Below are 23,138 nucleotides of genomic sequence, written 5' to 3'. Positions count from 1 at the left end.
TAAAAGTCTGGAGAATGTAATTACCTTGTATAACACTACTACTGTGCAGTGGTAATACTTTATTTTATTTTTTATTTTATTTTATCTATTTTTTTGAGATACTGTCTTGCTCTGTCGCCCAGGCTGGAGGGCACTGGCATGATCTTGGCTCACTGCAACCTCTGCCTCCCGCATTCAAGCAATTCTTGTGCCTCAGCCTCCTGAGTAGCTGGTACTACAGGTGTGCGCCACCATGCCTGGCTAATTTTTGTATTTTTAGTAGAGATGGGTTTCACCATGTTGGCCAGGCTGGTCTCAAACTCCTGACTTCAAATGATCCACCCACCTCGACCTCTAAAAGTGCTGAGATTACAGATGTGAGTTACTATGCCCAGCTGGCAGTGGTAATATTTTAATGTGAAATGTGTCTGTATATGTGTCTGTGTGTTTATGTGTATGCATGCTTGTTTTAAAAAATTTAGTTTTCTATGTATTCTCTTACATTCTATCAGTGTGCCCTGGTGGAAAAAAGCCTCGGGCTGAGACCAAGGAGTCTTGCTTTTATTCTGGACTGTGCTGCTTACTGATTGCTTCTGTATGAGTCAAACTGCTTCTTAACTGTCTCCTTCAGAATGAGAGACTTGAATTGTTATTCATTTCATATAAAACAAATTACTTTGGTCTATGATTAATTCATCTATCTGTTAGTGAACAAAACAAATAAAAACACCTACCTGCATGGAACTTTCATTTGGGTAGGGAGGGAAACAATAAATTTTAAAAATGATAAGCAAATTAAAAAATAATACGGTATATCAGAAAGTTACCCTATGGCAGGGTAGTGGCAATTTTGAGTGACAGGTGGGTTGGTGGCTTGGCATGCACAGGCCAATTCTCTTGAAAAAGTGTAAGGACTTTATGTAAGGACTTGTAGTTAGTGGAAGAGTGAATTTCTGTGTATTTGAGTGAAGAGTGCGGTAGTCATAGGGAACAGAGATTTAAAGGCCCAAAGATGGAAATATGTCTGATGTGTAGGAAGAATAGCAACGAGACCGGTGTTGCTGGAGTGGAATAAATGAGAGAGGGAAGTAGGAGATACAGGTTAGAGAGACTATAGGCGGCCAGATCATGTTAAGCTTTGAAAGTCATAGTAAGGAGGTGGGCTTTTTTTTCTGACTGAGATGGTGAGAAACTATTACATGGTTTCAAGCAGAAAACATATTTTGACAGGACCATTCTGGATTCTCTATTAAGAACGGTTTGCAGAAGCTGAAGTAGAGGTGGGCTTTTGTAATAATGCAGATAAGAAATGATAGTGGCGTTGACCAAGATAGATAGTAGCTATGGAGCTGGTTAGAAGTGATTGCATTTTGTATTTGTATAAATACTTTCTGTATATATTTTGAAAGAAAAACTGACAGGATTTTTATGGTGGTTTAGGCGGGGGGTAGGTAATGGGCTAAAGAGAGGAGGCAAAGAGGACTCCAAGGTTTTTAGCTTGAGCAGCTGAAAGAATAGCCATTACTTGAGTTGTGGAAGAAAGAGGAAGAATAGGTTTTAGGGCAAATCAGAGGTTCTGCTTTGGATATATTGAGAGTTTGGATGCCTGTTAGATGTGGAATAAGTGGAGATGTCAAGTAGGCAGTTGGATGGTTAGGAGTAGGGAGAAGATAGAATTGGGTAGTTGGGAAAAAGTCCTCTGTGCTGGAGATAGAAATTTGGGAGTTATTAACATAGAAGTGATATTTAAATCTATGATACTGCATAAAATAATCACAGGCATAAATGTAGATAGAAGTTGAACAGCTGAGTTCAACTTCTGCATTACATATTTAGTAATTACATTACATTACATACATATTTAGATGTATACGAGTAACTCTAGCTGGGTGTGGTAGTGTGCTCCTGTAGTCCCAGCTACTTGGGAGGCTGAGGTGGAGGATTGTTTGAGGCCAGGAGGTCCAGGCTGCAGTGAGCCATGATTGCACCACTGTACTCTAGCCTAGATGACAGAGTGAGACCCTGTCTCTAAAAAAAAGAATAAATAAATAAATAAACATAAAAACACTAAAAACAAAATCCTCCCCTTTCCCCCAAAATAACTCATGCAATTTTCACAATATCCTTTGAGGTAGTCCATGTCATTATTACAGTTTTATAGATCAAGAAACTGAGGCACAGAGGGTTAAGTAACTTGTCCAGGTATACAACTGATAAGTGCAGGGCAAGGATGTAAACCCACAAAAGTACTTGTTTTTACATGATACCTCTTTTTGATGCTGAAGGACAAAGTCAGCTGCTCTTTTGGAGAATCAGGTTTGGGATATAATGAAGTTTAAAACTAGTTTTAAAGGTCTGTTCTCAAAGATTAATTTACATAATTTACTGTCAGTGTGGGAGGAGATGAGAATGTCAACTTCCCTAGAGTTTTCTTCAGGCTAACATCATTCATTACTTATATAACATTATAGAGAGTGTGTTTATGAAAATGGCTGTTTACACTAAGTGTTGGTACTTAATATTTTTAGAAAGTTTCTCACACAGATTAAAGAATGGAGAGTGAGAAATTACTAGTAGGATTAAAAAGTAGGGACTGGGAGAATAGCTAGAACTAGGTGTACTGTGAAGTCCATCTTACGCACTTATGCCAAATTATTGTTTTCAAGTGTCCTTGTGGTTAACTAATTTTGTACTCTGAAACTTGAAGTGGTTTATTAGTGCTAACTGTTAGTACCAGATCTTCCTGCAACATAGCCTTCCACAGTATGGCCCTGTTTTCCAGTCCTACCTCCAAGACTGTCTTACACATAACCAGTGTCTCTTTCACATTTACCTATGCTGTTTATTATTTGTGCCAGACATCACTCTTCTTCATTATGGCCTTTTTCTAATCCTGTCATACAGTTGCAACATTTTCCATTTTTGAAACCTCAAAGACTTTTCTTTTTAAGATTTTATTTTTTAGAGCAGTGCTAGGTTCACAGCAAAATTGAGAGGAAGGTACACAGATTTCCCGTATACTTCCTGCCCCTCCATAAGCACAGCCTTCCCCATTATCAATAGCCCCTACCCGAGGAGTACCTTTGTTACAATTGATGAACCTGCATTGACACATTGTATCACCCAAAGTCTATACTTCACATTAAGGTCCTCTCTTGGTATTGTACATTCTATGGGTTTGAATAAATGTGTAATGGCATGTATCCACTATTGTAGTATCATACAGAGTATTTTCACTGTACTAAAACCTCTGTGTTCCACCTGTTCATCCCTCCCTACCCCTAAAGCCCTGGCAACCTCGGATCTTTTTAGTCTCCATAGTTTTGCCTTTTCCAGAATGTCGTGTAGTTGAAATCATACAGTATGTAGCATTTTCAGATTGGCTTCTAATATGTATTTAAGATTCCTGTCTGTCTTTCCATGGTTTGACAGCTCATTTCTTTTTAGTGCTGAATAATATTTCATGGTCTGTAGGTGCCACATTTTACTTATTCATTCACCTATTGGAGGACATCTTGGTGCATCCAAGTTTTTGCAGTTATGAATAAAACTGCTATACACATCTGTGTGCAGTTTTTTGTGTGGACAGAAGTTTTCAACTCCTTTGGGTAGGCTGGGCGCACTGGCTCATGCCTGTAATCCCAGCACTTTGGGAGGCTGAGATGGGCAGATCGCTTGAGGTCAGGAGTTCAAGACTAGCTTGGCCAACATGGCAAAACCCTGTCTCTACTAAGAATACAAAAATTAGCTGGGCATGGTGGTGGGCACCTGTAATCCCAACTACTGGGGAGGCTGAGGCAGGAGAATTGCTTGAACCTGGGAGGCGGAGATTGCAATGAGCTGAGATTGTGCCACTGCACTCCAGCCTGGGCGGCAGTGTGGGACTCCGTCTCAAAAAACAAAAAAACCCAAAAAACTCCTTTGGGTAAATATCAAAGGAATGCAGTTGCTTCATGTGGTAAGAGTATGTTTGTCAGAAACCTCAAAGATTCTTAAAGTATTCTCTATGGCATGTATCTTTTTAAATTATATGTATGTGTACACTTGTTACCACCTTCTCATTTATACCTGTTTCTTTCCTGGCACTTGTCACTTTTATTAAAGGTTCTAAAGCTGTGGCTGGACTTCAGGGGATTCTTGAATCAGGCACATTTTTTTCCCTTTGATTTGGTTGGTAGAAAAATTATCTTTGTAAGAAAAATTTCTTTATATCAAATGCTGTTCATTTCAGACAACTGTAGTGACATGACTGTTCCACAGCCTGGTAGCACAAGCTTCATGGGAGCAGTGCTGAGGCCTCTAGAATGACTTCCAGTCGATAGGACTAAGAGACCATTGTGCCATTTTGATCTTCTGACAATCCATCTCTGCCTTTGTCCCTCTCTTTAAATATTAGGCCTAATGAAGAAAATAAAATAAGAATCATAAGTACTCTTCTATTTTACTTTGATTATCTTATATTCTAGAATAGAAAAACCAGTGTTTTTGATAATCAGGTTTTTAAAATATCTGAAGGGGCATTAAATGTATGTGAGCATAGGAAGGAATACTTAATTTTAATTAGTATATTTATTAAATTTATTAGCTTAAATAACCTGCCCTTCCTTAAGCATTAAATGCTCTTGGTAAATTTAGCAAATCACTCAATTATTTTAAGAAATAATCAGACTAAAATTCTTTAACATTTTCATGGTTAGCTTAATTAAATTATAAAATTTTAAGCTGTTATTAGTTTTGTATAGCTTATTCACTTAAGGGTTTCAAATACCTTCAAAAGACAAACACACATCTTAAAAAGTTATAATGAACAAGTCATTATAAATGAACATGAGTGCCATTAAAAATGTGTTTCCTGCGTTAAAGTGAAATAAATTTTATATCAAAAAAGGTTGCAGAGCTATTACTATACTTTTACCTAAACACAATATAAAAGGTTAAGTTTGATTTATTTCTTAATCTCAGAGTTGCAAAGTTACTTAACCATCTAAGGGAAATTAACTGTTTTAGGCAGGTTAAGGGTCCTTCCATAGCAGGAGAGGTCTTTGTAGAATTAACAGAATAATGGGTCAGAAATTTGAGACTACTGTATGGGACCCTAACCAATAAGAATATGCCTTGCTGTTTTATGATAGTATATGTGTGTGTGTGTGCGCGCACGTGCACGCACACACACACCACACTCTTATAAAAAGAATAGACCTAAGCCTGAGATTTTTCTGTTACTTCTTGTAGTCAAGCTTTGCTGATCCTATCAAATAAATTGACCATTTTCTTCTCATTTTTTGACTAAGGTTTGCTATGTCCCACCAGATGTTATTTCATACACCTCCTAAAGTGAAGTGCTTTTTCCATTATTCTGTGCAGTTGTTTAATGTAAAGTCCGTTTTCAAAGTATCTTAGGCAAGCAAAAGGAGCCACATAGAGAAACCTTGCTTGAAATGTTTGAGCTGGTTTGCGGCTTGGAACAGAAGGAAAACATTTGAAGCAGATATTCTGTTAAATAACATTTCTCCTACGGTTTTGAGGATATGACAGAATAATTGACAGGCTATATCTCATCCCTTGTGCACATGACTCTGATATTACTCATTGTTTTTTAAATTTCTAGCTCCTCCTATATTTGAGCAGTGGACTTCAGTACTCAGTAGATTAGTATTCGAAGTATCATACGAAGTGTAATTTCTGTTTGTTAGTCTCTTTTGGGAACTGTATAGCCCTTTGAAACTTCAAATAGAAAGCTTTTTTTTTCCCTAAGGATTCTTTGACCAGAAAGGCATATTTTCATCTTCTCTGCAGGGAAGGTTCAAGCACACTTGCACATCTGGTTCAAGCTTTACTAAGTATATGTATGTATAAAACAAATCTTTGCCAAAAATTCTGAAAGAATTCTCTACTGCACCTAAAGTAATTTATTCCATCAGATCCAGGGCTTGATTACCTTTCAAAGTGGTTTTTTTTTTAGAAATTAGAGTGGAATACAAAATTGTTTACTACTATGGAGATTTGATGACGTTCTAGAAGAAAATCGTGTAATACATCTGATGGAAATTTTGCTCTTTGAGAGAAAAGAAAACCCCATGCATAGAACGCTTGAACAGGGAAGAATTCTTTCATTGCTTAGCTCATTTGTTGGAAGTATTAAATTACAGGAATAAGGTAAATATCTTCATTCACATATCTATGAATATCATTTTGGCTTTAGTGAAAAACCATCAGCACTTTTAATTATTAGTTTCCTTATCCCTCTTCTCCTTTAGAGGGTGGACTGTTTAGTATTTAGGACAAGGGTTATTCTTTCAGTTCATATCTAGTACATAGAATAATACTTGACATCTTGTAGACAACCAAGACTTACTGAAATACTTGTTTTATGAATGTCTTTAATTTATTTTATTCTCTGTAGTGTTTTATTGTAAATCTTAAAAATGATCCATGATTTTTGACATCATCTAGTCTGGCCATCACACAAGTACAGCTTCTTTATTTTAACATTAAGCCAACCACATAGCTTCTCCATCTAACTCATGCTTGAACACTGAGTGATGAGGTCTCACTGAGTTTTGGATATTGCTAGTTTTATATCAGGAAAAATCCAATCCTAATTCTTTAATATGTTAGTCCTAATCTGCCCTTCCATAACTTGTGCCTGTTAATAATCCTTCAATGGAGTCACATTATGTATACATTTAAAGGAATTTAGCTTTGTACTTTATAAGAAAAGATAATGCAGGAAATTAAGCTCAACATTTGTAACAAAGAATGAAATAATGTTTGCCTAATGGTGTAGTAGCTTTAAAGTTTTATCTACACTGCTGATAAAGAGGAGAAATGCATTTTGGTCCCTTTGCATGTACGTAGAGAGGGTTTATGGACATTTTCTTTAAAGAAATTGAGGAATTAACTAAGGGCCATAGAGAAACATTAATAAATAAACAGACAAATTCATCTGATTTTGTATATAAATCAGGTACTTGACTAGTTATTTGAAGTATTTCCAGTAGTAGTTTGACCATATTCAATTACTGCTTTAACACTGTCTTTTGGATCTGATTCTTGGGTGCATCGTTCACTGTGTTCACAAGTTCACTTGTCATTGCTGTGATTCCCAGAATATGTGAACTCTTAGACTGTGTCTTTTTTTAAAAATGTTTTAGCATCCCAATCCCTGCAGTTGATCCCCTAAGCACAGTACAACAGAAAAAAAGTTACAAGACTATAAAAAACTTGCTTGTGGTTTACTTTTAATATTTAAACAGTGAGGTTTGACTTTTACTCAATGAATACTTTGCAGTTCCTTCTTTGTAGAAGGCCTTTGCACTCTCAATTTTCTAGGTCAAATATTTGAAATCTAAAGTAAACATTATTGTAGCTTTGCATTTATTCTGTTTACCTTGCCATGTTACTGTAGGCACACTTTACTTGAGGTATAGTCTTGCTTGACACAGAGTAGGTATGCAAAAATATTATTTCCTTTTAGTCATTTAGCTAGTTTTTTCCCCAGCCAAGTAAAAGAGGTCAATGGATGTACCTATTTTCTATACAGTTCAGCTTGTATTTTTTAACCCTCCTTAAAGTATCCCTCATTTCTGTGCTGTGCAATTAGAGATACCATCTTAGGCATTACTAGAGGGCTTATTTCTTGAAATAGAGTATTACTATAGGAGCAAATATTTTAAGAAAAAATAACTTAAAGCAAATGATGTATAAATACAAACTAGTATTAGCATACAGAATCTGTCTGTTCTCTAGTCTCATACCTCACATAAAATTCGTTGTGAAATGGTGTCAGTTTTACCTGCTAAATATTTCTTAACTCTGCTCTTTGTTTTTTATATCTACCACACTAAGATGACCATCATCTCTTGTCTTGACCTCCTAAGTAGCTGTTTTCCCTCCTGCCTCAGTGCCTTTACAGTCTTTCTTTGCCTAGAGTATTTTTCATGTAGTTACCTTCTGTATATCCTTGAGATCTTAATTCAGACATCATATACTCCTTATAAAAGCTTTCTTTCAGGAAAGAGAACATACAAATAAGATTAATTATATAAATATATAATTACAGTCCTTTGACGGTCCTTCAAAGGAAAAGTATAGAAATATGGAGGTATTGAACAGGGCCTAATGCAATCTGGGCATCTAGAGAATGTTCTGAGGCTATAGCCATTATTTTGGGATCCTGTTACCATTTTGTAACTTTGCCAAAGGAAAAGCTATTCTATTTATGACTACTATCTGTAAGCCTTATTTGTTTACTACAAAAATAATCTTTAGCATGGTATTATCCTAGCTGGGAGTGTTGACCTGTAGGCTTTAGTCATGGAATAGGAAACACCCACTCATATGACTATAGGATGTATTTAATTCTCAATGCTTTCTGGGGTAGTTAAAAATTTTTTTTTATTGTTTTATGAACAGTATTTTCTCAGGTATAATAAATTTGGAGAAATTGTAGAGTAGTTGTTTTGGATAGTTATGATTGTATATTTACTAATGATCTAATTTTGGGATGAAGAATTATGTCATAGACTATCTCAAACTTGGAACAGGGCTCTGTAACAGATACTGAAACTAATTAATTTCCTTAGAGAGGGAAGAATGACCCAGCAGCAGCCTCTCTCCTTCTCCAGTTTGCTTCTATTCTCTCAAATGCTCATTATTTTTTTTCTCACGAACTCTACTATTAGCATTTAATTCCCTTTTCTGTTGTTAAATTTAAGGGAAAAATGAAATATTACTGCATATGAAAAATATTGAGTCCTTATACTGTTCAGTAGCATTTGAGACTTAGGTTTTGTCTTGGAGGGATGAATTCATACATGTTCTGTTTCCAGATTTTTTTTTTTTTTTTGTAGGGGGAAGGGTTAGATGGAGGGACGAGGTCACATAATTATATATTTGCAGTTTAAAGGGAAAACATTTTAAGTGGAAAAAAAACAAACCCAAGGTAAATTTTATCTTTGTACGTATTTTAAAATTAACCATATTGTAGAATGCATAACAGATTGTTGAAGATAGAAATCAAATTTAATGTGCTTTTAGAAAAACTGAAAATACAGTTTTCAATTTCATAGTGCGTAAATATGCAGGTACCAAAGAGGTTCTGACTAGAATAATTATAGTAGACAGTTTTTAATGAAGATTGATGAGGAAGAGAAAAAATCAGTTGAGTGAAACTCCAGAAAACTGAAAAAAAGGAAAGAAAAGAAAAACACTTGCTATATCACAGTGAATCATAGAAAAATCTTATAGTATTTATTATGTTCCTGTCCACTCAAAATAGTAAATAATCTGTGTCATTCTTTAACAGAAAATTAAGTTATAATTAATATAGCTATTATTTATTAAAAATTAATAATAATGTCTGTGGCATTAGCCAATAGTAACACAAAAGAGATAAGAGAGAACATAACAAAGAGTAGATACTATATACAAAGGATAGATTAAAAATGAAAATACTAAAATAGAAAATAAAAAATAAATAGAAATGATTTTTTAGAAACCCAAGAATTTATTCTTTGAAAAAAGTTAATAGGTAGCCTCTAAGAAGGCCAATCTAAAAAAAAAAAAAAAAAAAAGGAAAACACAATAGTGTATTATAAAAGTGGGACAGTATGGACAGAATTGAGAATTTAAAAACATTTTTAAAAGGTCTGCATTGTGCCTGTATGATGCCTTCATGGAGTTAGAAAAAGATGTCTCCTTTGGGCAGATGCAGTCCTGTGAATGCTTTTGTACAAATTAAATAGTAGCCTTGGGCTAGGGCATACATCTCAGTTATCAGAGTGTAGCTTGGTGTTCAGTCCACCCACTGCCTTGGCCAGGTATTGTGTGTAGGGAACAACTTGTGGACATAATTAGAGATAAAGTAGAAATTATTCAAAAGCCATGAAAATACTAAGAATAGTAAAAAGTGATTATGGAAATTTTAAAAGATAAAAGTTGAAACATGCTTTATGGCATTCAGTGATAACAAACTTGCAGGCTACCATCATGAACTCTGGAAGTTTGTAGACGACTGATAGGAAAATCTGATTTAGTAGGAGAGTTTTGCTTTATTTCCCAGTGCTAGAAAAGGCTTTCAAACATTTACACTTTTTAATAGTAGCTTTGAATCAAAGCAGTATATGCTTTTTCCTTTTCTTTTAAATCAGCGTATTACATACAAGTAGTGCTAGGCCTGCTATACCAAATAATAACAATGTCGTGAGCTCTTTCCAGACCTTCTTCCAATCCTGGTGGAAGCCACTTTGGTTCTTAGTTGTTTCTTTTGCTTTACTTCTATATTTTTAAATTATTTCTTGATCCAGTAAATAGATACTGTTAGGCCAAATCGTATAATTGCCTTTCTTTTATGTAAATAAATAAAATTTCTTAATTTGCATTATCTTCTTTTTTTTTTTTTTGGCTTGCTTCATATTCTTTGCTAGTTTTTCTTTTACTTCCAACATCTCGTTAAAATATATCCCAATTTAGTCAGCAAGGAAGCTGAGGTCTGATTAAATTCCTTTGTACTGCAGTCTATAAACTGCCTCTTAGTAGAAAGCTGTGGCCATCCTAGGGCTCATCTCATTTGTTTCCCTTCTTTTAGGGATTATACTCTTCTCGAGGTCAATGCCTAAAAGTGGTTGTTTCATGTATTTGTCCTGTTGTCTAGTTTTTTTAAACAGCAGCAGGTTATACTGTTTATTTTGTTAGTTCATCTTGGCCTGAAATGGAAGTCAAGCATAGATATTTTAGCAAAATAAGAGTACCAGGTCCTATTCTCTTACCCTCATTGTTACCAGCATGGATCTTGTGTAATACTATTAAGCAATTGCAAGTTTTAATCTTGCTTGTTATTAGCTAGCAGGAAAAATCAATAAAGTGATTTTGAATTAGTTTTATTAGCTAAATAATAATATAGAACCAAGATTGGCAGACTTTTCTGTAGAGACTAAATAGTAAATATTTTAGATTTTGTGTGCTGTACAATCTGTGCCACAACTATTCAACTGTTGTTGTATCATGAAGGCAGCCATAGATAACACATAAATGAATGAGCGTGGTTGTGTTCCAATAAAACCTTATTTATGGTCACTAAAATTAGAATTGCATAGAATTTTAATTTGTCATGAAATACGATTGTTTTGATTTCCCCCAGCCATTTAACAATGTAAAGACCATCCTCAGCTTATGGGATGACTAAAGACAAGCACAAGACTGGAGTTGGCCTGTGACCCATAGTTTGTTGACACTGATACAGATTCTTAAGCCTCATATTCTGTATTAATGTGATGGCAAATTGGGAACTTACTCATTGTTTCTGATCTCCTCAATATTTCTGTCTTGGTTACCCAATGTGGCAAAACTTAGTGTGATTTGTATTGGCAGGCCTAAGGAACAGAAAGTAGAGAAGTGGGTAGAAGAGGAAAGTAGAGGGGAAAGCGGGTTAGCTTTGGGTGTATAATGAATCTGTCTGAGGCACCAGCTTGTTCATTTCGTTTATCAAGCATTTATTGAGTACCCACTATTTGACACTGTGCTAGGTCCTATCAATACAAAGCAGTATACAGCTTGGTCTTTGGTCTGGAAAGGTGGAGAAGACAGTTAAGTTTTAAGTATCTGTTGGGGTAAGCGTGGGACAAAGGGAAGCGAAGCCAGAGCTGCAGGCGGTTTTTCTGCCTGTGGAAAGACCATCTTATGCCCCACCTCCCACCCCAGCTCCTACAACACAAATGCCCAGCACACCAAGGTTTGTGGGATACAGTCCATACAGTCATCTCGCCTACAACAATTACAGGCTGGGAGGGAACCCTGGTACCAACAGCCAGTTCACGGCATCCTCTGGTGCTACGATTCCAAAACCCCCAAAGCCACCAGATAAGCTGCTGATGCCCTACATGAGGTACAGCTGAAAGGTCTGGGACCAAAGTAAGGGCTTCCAACCCAGACCTAAAGTTGTGGAAGACTGGCAAGATTATTGGTGGCATGTGGCGAGATCTCACTGATGAAGAAAAACAAGAATATTTAAATGGATACGAAGCAGAAAGTTAGAGTACAATGAATTTATGAAGGTCTATCATAATTCCCCCACCTACCTTGCTTACGTAAATGCAAAAAATCGTGCAGAAGCTGCTTTAGAGGAAGAAAGTCGACAGAGACAGTCTCACATGGAGAAAGGAGAACTGTATATGAGCATTCAGCTCTGCTGAAGATCCAGATGATTATGATGATGGGTTTTTAGTGAAGCATACAGCCACTGACTGTTTCCAGAGAAACCGTCACCTCTTCAGTGAAATCCTTAGTGAGAGTGTGGTGCCAGACGTTCGGTCAGTTGTCGCAACAGCTAGAATGCAGGTCCTTAAATGACAGGTTCAGTCCTTAATGGTTCCTCAGCGAAAACTAGAAGCTGAACTTCTTCAAATACAGGAGGAGAAGAGGAAATTCCTAGAAAGCACAGATTCACTTAACAATGAACTTAAAAGGTTGTGCGGTCTGACAGTAGAAGTGGATATGGAGAGAGTTGCAGCTGAGATTGCACAGGCAGAGGAACAGACTGGCAAAAAGCAGGAGGAAAGGGAGAAGGAGGCAGCAGAGCAAGCCGAGTGCAGTCAAAGCAGCATCATTCGTGAGGAAGAACAAGCACCAAACAAAGGTGAGGAGAAGAAAGACGAGGAGAACATTCCAATGGAGACAGAGGAGACACACCTTGAAGAAACCACAGAGTCAACAGAATGGTGAAGAAGGCACGTCTACTACTGAGGACAAGGAGAGTGGGCAGGAGGGGGTTGACAGTATGGCAGAGGAAGGAACCAGTGATAGTAACACTGGCTCAGAGAGCAACAGCACAACAGTGGAAGAGCCACTGACAGATCCCCTACCAGAAGATGAGAAAAAAGAATAAATGTTGCCATGTTTTATGTGTTCTAAATAGTTTTTTAAATGAAAAAAATGTTTTTTGGTTTTTTTAAAAAATATCTGTTGGGGTAAATGAAAATTTAGAATGACTATACTCTGAAGTGTCTTTTGCAGATAAATACATTTTTTTAAATTTTAATTTGTTTTTATGCTGGTGGTATTTGGTTACATGAGTAAGTTCTTTAGTGATGATTTGTGAGATTTTGTGCACCCATCACCCGAGCAGTATACACTGGACCATATTTGTAGTCTTTTATCCCTCACCCGCTTCACACTCTTTCCCCAAAGTCCCCAAAGTGCATTGTATCATTCTTATCCCTTTGCATCCTCTCACAGCTTAGCTCCTACATATCAGTGAAAATATATGATGTTTGGTTTTCCATTCCTGAGTTACATTACTTAGAATAATAGTCTCCAGTCTTATCCAGGTCATTGCAGATGCTATAAATTCATTCCTCTTTATGGCTGCGTAGTATTCTATTGTATATATATACACCACAGTTTGTTTATCCACTCGTTGATTGATGGGCATTTGGGTTGGTTCTCCGATTTTGCAGTTGTGAATTGTGCTGCAATAAACATGCATGTACAAGTATCTTTTTCAAATAATGACTTCTTTTCCTTTGGATAGATACCCAGTAGTGGGATTGCTGGATCAAATGGCAGTTCTACTTTTAGTTCTTTAAGGAATCTCCACACTGTTTTCCATAGTGGCTGTACTAGTTTACATTCCCACCAGCAGTGTAGAAGTGTTCCTTGTTCACCACATCCACGCCAACATCTACTGTTTTTCGATTTTTTGATTATGCTCATTCTTTCAGGAGTAAGATGGTATTGCATTATGGTTTCGATTTGTGTTCCCCTGATCATTAGTGATGTTGAGCATTTTTTCATATGTTTGTTGGCCATTTGTATATCTTCTTTTGAGAATTGTCTATTCATATCCTTAGCCCACCTTTTGATGTTTTTTTTTTTTTCTTACTGATTTGTTTGAGTTCGTTGTAGATTCTGGTTATTAGTCCTCTGTCAGGTGTATAGGTTATGAAGATTTTCTCCCACTCTGTGGGTTGTCTGTTTACTCTGCTGACTGTTCCTTTTGCTGTGCAAAAGCTCTTTAGTTTAATAGGTCCCAGCTATATCTTTGTTTTTATTGCATTTGCTTTTGGGTTCTTGGTCATGAAATACTTTCCTAAGCCAATGTCTAGAAGGGTTCTTCCAGTGTTATCTTCTAGAATTTTTATAGTTTCAGGTCTTAGGTTTAAGTCCTTAATCTATCTTCAGTTGATTTTTGTGTAAAGTGAGAGATGAGGATCCAGTTTCATTCTCCTACATGTGGCTAGCTAACTATCCTAGCACCATTTGTTGAAAAGGGCGTCCTTTCCCCACTTTATGTTTTTGTTTGATTTGTCGAAGCTCAGTTGGCTTTAAGTATTTGAGTTTATTTCTGGGTTCTCTATTCTGTTCCATTGGTCCATATGCCTATTTTTATACCAGTACCATGCTGTTTTGGTGACTGTGGCCTTATAGTATAGTTTGAAATCAGGTAGTGTGATGCCTGCAGATTTGTTCTTTTTGCTTAGCCTTGCTTTGGCTATGTGGGCTATTTTTTAGTTTCTATGAATTTTAGAATTGTTTTTTTCTAATTCTGTGAAGAATGATGGTGGTATTCTGATGGGGATTGCGTTGAATTTGTAGATTGCTTTTGGCAGTATGGTCATTTTCACAATATTGATTGTACTCACCCATGAGCAAGGGATGTGATTCCATTTGTGTTGTCTGTGATTTCTTTCAGCAGTATTTTGTAGTTTTCCTTGTAGAGGCCTTTTGACTCTTTTGTTAGGTGTATTCCTAAGTATTGTATTTTTATTTTTATTTTTGCAGCTATTATAACAGGGGTTGAGTTCTTGATTTGATTCTCTGCTTGTTCACTGTTGGTGTGTAGAAGAGCTACTGATTTGTGTACATTAATCTTGTATCCAGAAACTTTGCTGAATTCTTTTATCAGTTCTAGAAGCTTTCTGGAGGAGTCCTTAGGGTTTTCAAGGTAAACAATCATATCGTCAGCAAACAGTGACAGTTTGACTTCCTCTTTACCAATTTGGATGCCCTTTGTTTCTTTCTCTTGTCTGATTGCTCTGGCTGGGGCTTCCAGTACTGTGTTGAAGAGGAGTGGTGAGAGTGGGCATCCTTGTCTTGCTCCAGTTCTCAGAGGGAATGCTTTCAACTTTTCGCCATTCAGTATTATGTTGCTTGTGGGTTTGTCATAGATGGCCTTTATTACATTAAGGTATGTCCCTTGTATGTCGATTTTGCTGAGAGTTTTAATAATATAGGGATGCTGGATTTTGTCAAATGCTTTTTCTGCATCTATTGAGATGATCATGTGATTTTTGTTTTTAATTCTCTTTATGTGGTGTATCACATTTATTGGCTTGTGTATGTTAAACTATCCGTACATCCTTGGTATGAAACCCACTTGATCATGGTGGATTATCTTTTTGATATGTCATTGGATTCAGTTAGCTAGTATTTTGTTAAGGATTTTAACATCTGTGTTCATCAAGGATATCAGTCTGTAGTTTTCTTTTTTGGTTATGTCCTTTTCTGGATTTGGTATTAGGGTGATGCTGGCTTCACAGAATGAATTAGGGAGGGTTCCTTCTTTCTCTGTCTTGTGCAATAGTGTCAAAAGGATTGGTACCAATTCTTCTTTGAATGTCTGGTAGAATTCATCTGTGAATCCTTCTGGTCCTGGACTTTTTTTTGTTGTTAATTTTTAAATTACCATTTCAGTCTCACTGCTTGTTATTGGTCTGTTCAGGGTGTCTAATTCTTCCTGATTTAAGCTAGGAGGGTTGTATTTTTCCAGGAATTTATCCATCTCTTCTAGGTTTTCTAGTTTATGTACATAAAAGTGTTCATAGTAGCTTTCAATGATCTTTCGTATTTCAGTGGTGTCAGTTGTAATATCTCTTTTTTTGTTTCTTAGTAAGGTTATTTGGATTTTCTCTCTTCTTGGTTAATATTGCTAATAGTGTATCAATTTTATTTATCTTTTTAAAGAACCAGCTTTTTGTTTAATTTATCTTTTGTGGTTTGTTTGTTTGTTTTTTTCAGTTTCATTTAGTTCTGCTCTGATCTTGGTTATTTCATTTTTTCTGCTGGGTTTGGGTTTGGTTTGTTCTTTTTTCTCTAGTTCCTTGAGGTGTGACCTTAGAATGTCAGTTTGTGCTCTTTCAGACTTTTAATATAGGCATTTAGGGCTATGAACTTTTCTCTTAGCACTGCCTTTGCTGTATCCCAGAGGTTTTGATAGGTTGTGTCATTATTGTCTTTCAGTTCAAAGAATTTTTTTTAATTTCCATCTTGATTTTGTTTTTGACCCAATGCTCATTCAGGAGCAGGTTATTTAATTTCCCTATATTTGCATCGTTTTGAAGGTTCCTTTTGGAGTTGATTTCCAGTTTTATTCCACTGTGGTCTGAAAGATTGCTTGATATAGTTTCAATTTTCTTAAATTTATCTAGGCTCACTTTATGGCCTATCAAATGGTCTATCTTGGAGAAGGTTCCATGTGCTGTTGAATAGAATGTGCATTCTGCAGTTGTTGGATGAAATGTCCTGTATATATCTGTTAAATCCATTTGTTCCAAGGTATAGTTTAAATTCGTTGTTTCTTTGTTGACTTTCTGTCTTGATGACCTATCTAGGGCTATCAGTGGAGTATTGAAGTCCCCCACTTTTACTTTTTTGCTGTCTATCTAATTTCTTAGGCCTATTGTTTTATAAATTTGGGAGCACCAGTGTTAGGCACATATATGTTTAGGATTGTGATATTTTCCTGTTGGACAAGGCCTTTTACCATTATATACTGTCCCTCTTTGTCTCTTTTAACTGCCATTGCTTTAAAGTTTGTTTTGTCTGATATAAGAATAGCTACTCCTCCTCACTTTTGGTGTCCATTTGTGTGAAATGCCTTTTTCCATCCCTTTAAGTTTATGTAAGCCCGTATGTGTTAGGTGAGTTTCCTGAAGGCAGCACATGGTTGGTGAGTTCTTATCCATTCTGTGATTCCGTATCTTTTAAGTGGAGCATTTAGGCCATTTACATTCATTCGATGTTAGCATTGAAAGGTGAGGTACCGTTACTTTTCTCATGTTCTTTGTTGCCTGTGTACTTTTGTTTTTTTTTGTTTTTGCCTTTTAACTTGTATTTTTTGTTTTATAGGTCCTGTGTAATTTATGCTTTAAAGAGGTTCTGTTTTGATGTAAAAGATTTGTTTCAAGATTTAGAGCTCCTTTTAGCAAAAGGAACCTTCAAAACCATGCAAAAGGTGGTGGTTTGGTAATGGCGAATTCTCTCAGCATTTGTTTGTCTGAAAATGACTGTATCTTTCCGTCATATATCATGCTTAGTTTTGCTGGATACAAAATTCTTGGCTGATAAATGTTTTGTTTGAGGAGGCTGAAGATAGGTCCCCAATCCCTTCTAGCTTGTAGGGTTTCTGCTGAGAAATCTGCTGTTGATCTGATGGGTTTTCCTTTATAGGTTACATGGTGCTTCTGTCTCACAGCTCTTAAGATTCTTTCCTTCATCTTAACTTGGGATAACCTGATGATAATGTGCCTAGGCAAAGATGTTTTTGTGATGAATTTCCCAGGTATTCTTTGTGCTTCTTGTATTTGGCTGTCTATGTCTCTCACAAGGCTGGGAAAGTTTTCCTTGATTATTCCACCAATATGTTTTCCGGACTTTTAGAATTCTCTTCTTCCTCAGGTATACCGATTATTCTTAGGTTTGGTTGATTAACATAATCCCAGACTTCTTGGAGGCTTTGTTCATATTTTCTTATATTTTTGTCTGTCTTAGTTGGATTGGGTTAATTTGAAGACCTTGTCTTCAAGCTCTGGATTTCTTTCTTCTACTTGTTCAATTTTGTTGTTGAGACTTTCCACAGCATTTCGCATTTCTAAAAGTGTGTCCAAAGTTTCCTGAATCTTTAATTGTGTTTTCTTTAAGCTATCTATTTTCTTGAATATTTTTTCCTTCACATCTTGTATCATTTTTCAGATTTTCTTGCATTGGGCTTCGCCTTTCTCTGGTCCCTCCCTGATTAGCTTAATAACTAATTTCCTGAATTCTTTTTCAGGTTAGAAATCAGGGATTTCTTCTAGGTTTGGATCCGTTGCTGGTGAACTAGTGTGATTTTTGGGAGGCGTTGAAGAACCTTGTTTTGTCATATTACCAGGGTTGGTTTTCTGGTTCCTTCTCATTTGGGTAGGCTGTGTCAAAGGGAAGGTCTAGGGCTGAAGGCTGTTTGAAGGCTATTGTTCAGATTCTTTTGTCCCATGGGATATTCCCTTGATGTAATAATCTCCACCCTTTCCTATGGATGTGGCTTCCTGTGAACCCAACTGCAGTTTTTGTTGTTTCTCTTCTGGGTCTAGCCACCCAGCAAGTCTACCCGGCTATGGGCTGGTACGGGGGGTTTTCTACAGAGTCCTGTGATGTGAACTGTCTATGGGTCTCTCAGCTGTGGATACCAGCTGCTTGTTCTGGTGGATGTGACAGAGGGTGCAGTGAACTCCGTGAGGGTTCTTAGCTTTGGTGGTTTAATTCTCCATTTTTGTGCTGGTTGGCTTCCTGCCAGGAGGTGGCACTTTCCAGAGAGCATCAGCTGTAGTAGGGTGGAGAGGGACTGGTGGTGGGTGAGGCCCTAGAACTCCCAAGGTTATATGCCCTTTGTCTTCCACTACCAGAGTGGATAGGGAAGGACCATCAGGTGGGGGCGGGGCTAGGCCTGCCTGAGCTCAGACTCTCCGTGGGCGCGTCTTGCTGGGGCTGCTGTGGCGGATGGGATGAGATTCCCAGGTCACTGGACTTGTGTTACCTATTATTAGGATTATGGCTGCCTCTGCTGAGTCATGCAGGTTGTCAGGGAAGTGGGGGAAAGCTGGCAGTCACAGGCCTCACCCAGCTCCCACGCAAACTGAAGTGCCAGTCTCACTCCCACTGTGCCCCCACCAACAGCATGGAGTCTGTTTCCAGGCTGAGGGCAAGGTGGGCTTGAAAACATACCCGAGGATATCTGCCTTCCAGCTGCGAGAGAAAAGGGCTTTAGTTCTTACCCTGCCTGTGAAGTCTGTACGCAGGATTTGCACCCTCCCTCGAGTTCTGGCCAGGAGGTTTCTCACCCTGTTCAAATTGTTACAAAGTTCAGCTAGATAATTCCTTTTCCCTGTGGAGTTTTACCCCCTGCTACTCTGGCCACCCTCCTGTTGGATCCCTGTGGTGCCAGGCAGGAACAGGCTGTTTGGGGACCCAGCAAGATCCCAGGGCCTTTCTGCTCCTTCCTCTACCCCTGTGTTTCTCTTGGCCCCCTAACTTGACTCAGCTCCAAGTAAAGTCGAAAACTTCTCCTGCAAACAGACCTTCAGCTTCTCCAGTGGAGGTATGTGTTTGGGAGGAAGTGTGTTCCCGCTTCCACAGTTGGGGCACTCGCAGTATTTGGGGTGTCTCCTAGGTCTTGCAGGAGCAGTCCGCTTCCTTCAGAGGGTCTGTGGGTCCTCTCGGGATTGCTGGTTTGTTCTTAACAGTCAATCTGGAGCTAAAATCCACAATGCAAGCCCCTGCATGCTGCTCTGTCCAGAGCTACAATCTAGTCTTGCCTTGTGTCTGCCACGGTCTCCTGAATCCTCAATTTTTATTACTATAAAAATGATACGCACTTGTGGGAGAAATTTATATCTCACAAATATTATAGGTACCAACAGGGAAGGTTTATTCTGGTTATGTTAGTAAATTGATTTTGTAGCTTTATATAAAGTGTTTTGTTTTCTCCTTTCTTCCTTTAAAATAAGAATCCATGATTTTTGTCAGCCAGAAGGTTCTTTTATGGATTAATGAGTAAATGATCCCAGAGCATTTTGGGATTTGTTAATTAAAGTGTCCGTATAAAATGCTTTAATAAATTATCAGTTTTGATGTTTTTAAAATAAAAAGTCCTCCCGAGCAAACTGTAATTGTTGGAGATAATTTAAAAAGCTGGAGCATTTGGCATTCTTATGAAAATGGAAAGATTTATAAATGCTTTTTAGTTATATCAAGAAGTGTTTCTGGTTTCTTTTGAGATAAATTACAAAATTACATGGATAATGAAAATGTTTTTGCATATTTTCTGTGTAGAGTGAACTTCTCATTTTTGTCTTGTATTTTAATACCATGTAGATGGTTAGATGCACTCTGTCTTGGGTACCCAAAATGGAGCAACTTGGGGTCTTATGTATTGGCAGTCCTAAGGAACAGAAAGTTGGCAAAGGGAGGAAAGAGCTCACTGAAGGGGAAAGTGGGTTAGTTTTGGGATACAATTAATCTGTCTGAGGCGCCAGCTTGTTAATAACATTTATCAAGCATTTATTGAATTCCCATTATTGTTTGACACTGTGACAGGTCCTATAGGTACCAAGTAGTGTATAGCTTAGTCTCTGTCCTACAAAAAGAGATAAATATAAGTAGACAAATAGTTACTGAAAATATTACAGTCTAGTAACATCCATATGCCAAAAATTATTGGGAACAGAGCATTGGCTGTGACTAAATTCTTAATTTCCTAGTTGAGCAAGAAGGGATAATTGTTCCATGCAGAAGAAATAAAATTTACAGTACGTTTACAAAAATTACAAGGAACTAGAAAAATCTAGGGCCAGAATTTGAAGGCTTCTTATACTGTGTGAAAATGCTTTACCTTTATTTCACTATTTAGACTGTGGTATAGGATCAGGGTTGTTTATATATATTTTAAAATTTTACAGACCATGATGGATTAATCGTTTTATAAAATACAATAAAAAATAATCATAGAAAAATGAAATAAAGATAAATGAAATAAAGTCCCAAGTTTTTATTTAGGTTGAACCAACATAAAGTGATTCTTGTATTTGTCTGTTTTCATGCTGCTGATAAAGACATACCCGAGACTGGGCAATTTACAAAAGAAAGAGGTTTAATTGGACTTACAGTTCCACATGGCTGGGGAAGCCTCACAATCATGGCTGAAGGCAAGGAGGAGCAAGTCACATCTTACGTGGATGGCAGCAGGGAAAGAGAGAGCTTGTGTGGAGAAACTCCCATTTTTAAAACCATCAGATTTCATGAGATCCGTTCACTATCACGAGAACAGCACGGGAAAGACCTGCCCTCATGATTCAGTCATCTCCCACCGGGTCCCTCCTACAACACGTGGAAATTATGGGAGCTATAAGATGAGATTTGGGTGGGGACATGGAGACAAACCATATCAATTCTATACAATTGCTATAAAACACTCAGTTTCTGTACTTACCTCATCATGGATTAGTAACAAATATTTAATGTCTAGTAATTCTTGGACTTGTGATGGTCTGTGGGCCATACTTGCAGTGTTATTGATCTTCTGGTGATAAATGGTCCCTGCAGATTTTTAAGCAAAGAATAGCACGATTATATTCGTTTTTAACACAGTGAATTTTTTTTTGCAATATGGGTGATGATTAGGTTTCAGGCTGAAGGGCTGGAAACCAAGGAACCCTGGAATCATCAGCATTTGAGGGGTAGCTGGAAATGAAGGAGAAAGTGAAGGTGACTTTGTTTATATTAATAATTCATGTGGGGAGTAGTTTCCCCACTAGGCCATAAGCTTATAGAAAGCAGGGGTTATATTTCTTTTAACTCCTAAGATTAAATAGACATTTCAGAAATATTTGATGAATAAATGAATAAATGAATGAATGTGTCAGAGAGGTAAAGGCAGAACCAGGAGAGAGTAGAGTGTTTAAAACTGGAATAAGAAGAATTTCAGGCTAGAGAATGTAATAAACAGAACCAAATGCTTTCAAATCAGGGAAGATGACAATTTAATAATTATGTATTGGACTTAGTAATTTGAAAGTCCTTAGGGAGACCGGCTTTATCAGTGTGGTAAAGTTAGATGCCAGCTTATAATGTGTTGCCTCTCTTTACTATCTGGTAAGGGAGTGAGTAGAAAGATCTTTTAAAAGATGGCACTTCACTAATGTTCGTTTATTTATTGAGGAAGAAAAGTAATGATAATCTTTTATATCAATTTAGTATTGTGTGTGAATATAAGGTCAATAATAAGTACATATTATTTTTCTTCCATTTCAGCAGGGGAACTAACATCTATTAAATGGAATTGGGATTGATTTTTTCTATAGTTGATTCCAATTGAGAAGAAAACTAAAATGTGAATATTTTGCTTGGTCTTGTTTCAAATGGATTTTTAATGATGGTTCCTTAATATTATTTTTGTTTTTAATTTTTAAAAAATAGATTCAGGGGTTGCATGTGCAGGTTTTTTACAGGGATATATTGCATAATGGTGAGGTTTGGGCTTTTACCCATCACCTGAATAATAAAAATTGTTCCCAGTAGGTAATTTTTTCAGTCATTACTCCCTTTCCATCCTCCCTGCTTTTGGAGACTGCAGTGTCTGTTATTTCCCTCTTTATGTCCATGTGTACCCGTTGTTTAGTTCCTACTTTTAAGTGAGAACATGCAGTATTTGATTTCCTGAGTTATTTCACTTAGGATAATTGCCTCTAGCACCATCCGTGCTGCTGTGAAAGACATTTCTGTTTTTTGTGTGATTGTGTAGTATTCCATGGCATATATACACCACATTTTCTTTTTTCAATCATCCGTTAGTGGACACTTCAGTTGATTCCATGACTTGGCTATTGTGAATAGTGCTGGGATAAACATACAAGTGCAGATGTCTTTTTGATACAACAATTTCTTTTCCTTTGTCATTCTCTAATATTCTTTATTGATTATTAGAATCCTTCCAATAACATTCCATTCCCATTAGAGAATAAAGTTTACTCTTATTCTGTACTGTGCCAGGTTTATATTTGGCCAAAAGTTTGTAAGAAAAATACGGCTTGAAAGTGTGTGGGATATAATTCCTTCTGAAGAGTCAGAAAACTGAAAAGCATTTGAAGGCTATTAATAGAAAGAATAGAAGTTACGGGTAGTATCATTATATTTGCTAATTTAACAAGTTTGTCTTTAGTTGTTTTATTTCTTATAATCAGATTTTAATAGGATCTTTAAATTTAAAAAACATTACATCTACTGCATAAGTGATGGGCACATGGACTATTGATACTTCGTCATCTTTTAATATTGTCTAGATGAAAACTTTATTTGAAATTTTCTTCTCTTGATTGCTTTTTTAAAAATACTAAAATAAACATTGGGTATTT

General features: G+C 36.9%; 1 protein-coding gene and 1 pseudogene across 4 annotated transcripts in view; both read left to right on the top strand.

The window, feature by feature from the left end:
* Positions 1–23,138, top strand: part of CWF19L2 (CWF19 like cell cycle control factor 2) — a 126,549-nt gene that overhangs the window by 41,341 nt on the left and 62,070 nt on the right. The gene's annotated exons all lie outside the window — the stretch shown is intronic.
* On the top strand, positions 7–23,071 carry LOC129048760 (SWI/SNF-related matrix-associated actin-dependent regulator of chromatin subfamily E member 1-like; annotated as a pseudogene).

The sequence above is a fragment of the Pongo abelii genome, chromosome 9 (genome assembly GCF_028885655.2).
Source record: "Pongo abelii isolate AG06213 chromosome 9, NHGRI_mPonAbe1-v2.0_pri, whole genome shotgun sequence".
Taxonomy (NCBI): Eukaryota; Metazoa; Chordata; class Mammalia; order Primates; family Hominidae; genus Pongo; species Pongo abelii.
The sequence above is the reverse complement of the archived record's forward strand: the minus strand, read 5'-3'. Positions and strand labels throughout refer to the sequence as shown.